Genomic DNA, 4665 nt, shown 5'->3' on the forward strand with positions numbered 1-4665 from the left:
GCCCCGCGCAGGCCGGGGGCCTGGGCTGAGCGGCCGGTTCCCGGCTCCTGTCTGCGCGTCGGCCGTGCCGCTCACCTGGCACCTTGCGTGCCGGGCCGTGTGCCCAGGGTTTCTGGGGATTTTGTCACATGGCTCGACTGAGCAGTTCGTGGCCCGGAGACTGAACTCAGTGTCCAGTGCTCGTCTTCCCCCCAAGGTCTGGCAGCTGGGAGTCCTGACCTGTCATCATGACCGGATCTTTCTGGTGACCAGTCCTTCTCCCGAAGCTACCAGAGGGGACCTCACAGTTACTTCCGTGGCTTGACAGAGACTCTCCTGCCTCTGGGTGTTCCAGGGACTTAGGGCCTCCCTCCCAGGAAGGGGACATGGCTGTCCCCTTCTCTCTCACGCACAGGGCGGTCCCTCCAGAGTCGTTGCCGGGGGCCACCTCCAGCGTTTGAAGCGATGGCTGTGCTCTGGGAAGCCACCTCCTCGCTCGAGGAGGACGCGCAGCTGTCACCTGTGGGTCGGCTCTCGGCAGAGGGGGCGGGACCTCCCTCTGCAGCGCCAGCCCGTTCGTTCCAGACGCACCTCACTTCCGCCACCTCCGTGACCCGTTCTGAGGGGAGCCGCGTCGCTCTGAAGACGCGTTGTGGTCGGTTGGAAAGGCGGCCGTGTGCGCGGATGAGGCGTGTCGTGCCGGGGGACACAGAGCTGGCTGTGACCACAGAGCGGCATGTGGTCACTTTCCTAAGCCAAACCTGTGCTGTGGGACCGTCCCAGGTACCCTTCGGCCCCGTCGGCTCAGGCCCTCTGGCCACAGGTGGGCGGTGGCGCCCCGTCCTTGGCCGCGGTGGCCACTGCCTGAAGCCCTGTCAGGATGGGTGTCCCTGGTGGCAGGAGCTGGCGCAGGCCCCGGCCCCGGCCTCTTTCCTGTCCTCTGTGTGGCTCTGCTCTCTGCGTCGTGGTGGCAGAGGGGACTTGTCCCGGAGGGAGCCTGCTGGCCTGGGCCCGGGGGCACTGTGTCTGCCCGTGCCGGGTTACGGAGGCGGCCGAGGGCGGCCCGCCACCAGTCAGTGGAGGCCAGGGGTTGCCGCGGCCGGAGCCTCCACCATGGGTTTGCCTGGACCGAGGCTCGGCAGCCTCCCCCTCTCCCCCTTCTTGGTCTGGCACCGAGAGAAGGGCTTGGAGGGGCTGGCACCTGTCCGGTGCCCACTGCGTGGCAGCCACTGTACCAGGAACTGTCCCGAGAGACTACCAAGATGGACCTGGGCTCGCCTCGTATTCCAAGAGCGGACCTGGAGCATTGAGGGCCTACGGAACTTTCCAGAAGCTGCGCTGGGATTAGAGCCCAGGCTGTCCTGACTGCAGCTCCTCTCGCAGACGAGGGTGCGGGTGAGCCCAGAGGAGGCCTGGGCTGCAGGGAGGCCTCTGCGCACCGTCAGGCCGAGCCGGCTTTTGTTCCCTTTTATCTTTCATCTGATTAGAGAATTGAAACGTCCCCCCAAATCAGAGGCTATTCATGCTGCCGGCAGAAGCCGACGCACCCACGTCTGTCCTCAGCCTTAAGGACGGCCTCAGAAAGGCTGTCTTTGTCAGGTACCTAAGCGTGAGCAGTTACGCTCAGTTTTGGGCAAATAGATCTAAGTAGTGTCTGGCCCAGCACAAACGTGTGTGTTTTCTGTGCCAAGTCGATGGGATGCATGTTTTTTTTTTTTTTTTCTTTTTTAGCATAGATCCTTGGATACAATGTGTTCGCATAATTTATTTTTATTTTTAATCAAGAAGACAAGATGTTTCGGCAGAATTTTCAGCCTGCAGATCTGCTGTTTAAAGAGCTGCGAAAAGTGTCCAGCAAATATTGTGGTGGCTTCTCCCACATGCCAACGCGACAGGCTCCTTCCTGGTGACTTCACAATAATACTGCCCGGGCCTGCCACAGAGGGTTTGATGAAAAAACGCTTTTCAGCCTGAAAGGTGACAATAATTACATCTGCCTGCTCATTCATTATGTGTCCGCTCTTATTTCCAGTGAAATGGAAATTTCAAATTCAGAATTATTGCCAGCGAAATTACCTTTATCAGGGAAAGAGCATCTGCTCACCATTACTTACGAAACAGGAAAAATGAATCTTCTCAGCGTACACGTTGGCAGCTCTGCCGTGTGTAAGTCGGACGCATCGCCCCGAGTTCAGTCGTCCGTTTTTCAGCGGGGGCGGAGCAGGAGGCAGCCTCGCGGAGGTGGCGGGAGCCGGTGGCTGCTCACTTGGTCGTTCTTTATCCCATCCTCCTGGAGAAGCCACGTAATCCGTGACAGGCGGCCACGCTCTCCGGTGTGTCAGGACGGGTGCGCCCGTAGGCCCTGGATCCGGGCGAGGGGTGGCCGGCCACCCAGCGAGAGCGAGGTGCCTCACCGGGGTCCCACGCTGCCTCGCGTCCCGGGCGCACGTCCCACCAGACGGGCACGTGTTTGCCTCTTCCGTTCCTCTCGGGCCTGCGCTGGGCACAGAGGAAGCCAGGCACCCAGGACACTCAGAGCCAGTAGTTGTGATGGGACAGGCGACTCAGGCTCCAGGTTGAGTTTTCTGTCTCCTGCAAGTCAGGAGCCCCCGGAGGGCAGAATGCCGGCCTCGCCTACTCTGCATGTGGGGGCTCCTGCTGAGTCTCCCCGGTAAGCCGGCGGGCGCCGAGCCTCCGCTGCAGAGGACTCTGTGCCCCGCAGGTTAGTGCTGCGTTAGGCTTCTGGTCATGCCTGTGGCCTGTGCTCTCCCTGGGGGCCAGGCCCTGCCATGCAGAAGATGACGCCATGCCCAGAGCCCTGGTGCCCAGAGACACGGGGCGAGTCCGTGCGCCCACGTGGCTGTGGGGCGTCCATGGAAAGGGACAGTCTTGAGTTCCGCCTTCAGTCTGGGACGCCTTACACACACCTCGGACAGGTGGCCCAGCCTGCCTCACAGGGTGCATGTGTCCCCCGGTCGGGGAGCCACCTGGTGCGTGGTCATGGCAGCTGACCAGGTGTCACACGCCGTCTGGGTCGGGCTCCTTCTTGCTGAGCCTGAGGCAGGGTCACCTCCGTCCACGACTCATGGGAAGGAGCTGAGGGGTGTCTGCTCCTGTGCCCACTGCAGGTGGCCCTCGGGTGGACCTCGCCGTAGACGACAGAGGGTCCACTCTTGCTATTTAGCTGGGCGGCTTCAGTGCCAGGTGTTCTAGAAACGTGTTTATTTTTCCAGACGTGTCTGCTGGCTGGGTTCCGTTGGGAAGGTGTCGCGTGCCTCCCAGGCACGGGTCAGAGCCATTTGTTTTGCCGCTTCGTAAGATGGCAGCCTTGTCCCAACCTGGGCTGCAGCGCCACAGGCTGAGGAGGCCGCGGCTCTGCTGTCGCTCGCCACACTGCTTCCCCAGCGGTCGCCCGTCGTCCGTGTGGCCTGAGTGTGTCCAGTCCCGGGCATGGACCTGCTGCTCATGTTCAGCACATGTGCGGAGCGCCTGGCGGGCCGGGCGCCCGTCCTGGGCGTGGCCCCCGCGTCGGCCTGGCTCCTTCCAGGTGCTCTGTTCGCAGACAGCATCATCTCTTCAGAGCGGTCACCACCATTCCAGCTGCTTTTCCCAGGCTGCCGACTGCACGTTCATGGAAGCTCGTTCCTCTTTTTCCATGGAGAGGAGCCTTGTTCAGTAAACGTAATCATTTCCCAAACTGCTGATTTTCAAGTGTTTATCATATTTGAATTCCACGTTGGCCGGGCAACCCCATCAGTGCTGGCAGAGCTTCTGCCCTTGGGGGAAGGGCAAAGGTCAGATCTGGATGGAGGGGCCGCTTAGGGCCCTGCGGAACTTTCTAGAGGGTTAGTTTTGTAGCTGCTGATAATTTCAGGTTAGAAATAAATCTTAAGTCTTTAGGTGTTGGCGAGCCTTGGAAGATGGAGCTGGGAGGGCCCAGTGCCAAGAAGAAATTTCACTGAAGTCTTAGGTTTTATTCAAAACCTGACAGCGCCGATTGCCTCTCTGCCGCTGTGTGTGTGTGTGTTTTGGTTTTGATGTCAGAAGGATCCGTTTTCTCAGGGTGACCTGCCCTCCCTGCCCGCAGGGCCTTGTTAGCTCCCAGCTGACTCGAGTGAGTCCTGACCGGCGGGCCCCCCCGACTCCCTCCTGTCCACCCTGGTTCCGCAGAAAGGCTCTCCTCCCCAGGGGAGGCCTGGCGGGGCCCTGCCGATGTGGAAGCGCAGGGGCTTCCGTCGTGTTTGTGCCCATCGGGCGGGGCCCTGCCCCGGGAGCCGACACCGCCAGAGGAGGCCTGCAGCCAGCCAGGCCCTCGTCCCCGCCCGCGTTCTGGACCCTGCTGCCTGAGCCCAGGCCTGCCCTGTGCTCTCCCCGGGGCCCTCGACCCCAAGTTTGTCCCTGCAGAGGCAGCATGTGTGAGTTGGAGGTCTCTGGGGTCCCCTGCCTGGTCCTGTCAGCCTCCTGCAAGCCAGTCACCCGCCCCCCGGTGCCTGGCTCTCAGCTGGCTGTGGGGGCCCCGAGGTGTGCATTCGTGGCTATCAGGGCCTCACCGTGTGACGGGTCACTCTGTCGGTGGAACTGACCTCACGTTGTCGTCTCTGCCCCACGTGAATGGGGCCCATCCCCAGCCACCACTCTGCCACACCGGCCCCACGGCTGCCCTGCCCCGCCTCCTGAGTCGACGGT

General features: G+C 61.7%; 1 protein-coding gene across 1 annotated transcript in view; it reads left to right on the forward strand.

Moving 5' to 3' along the window:
• The window catches only part of TBC1D22A (TBC1 domain family member 22A), a 236104-nt gene that overhangs the window by 171267 nt on the left and 60172 nt on the right, over positions 1-4665 (forward strand). The gene's annotated exons all lie outside the window — the stretch shown is intronic.

This window comes from Pteropus vampyrus, unplaced genomic scaffold (genome assembly GCF_000151845.1).
Source record: "Pteropus vampyrus isolate Shadow unplaced genomic scaffold, Pvam_2.0 Scaffold401, whole genome shotgun sequence".
Lineage (NCBI taxonomy): Eukaryota > Metazoa > Chordata > Mammalia > Chiroptera > Pteropodidae > Pteropus > Pteropus vampyrus.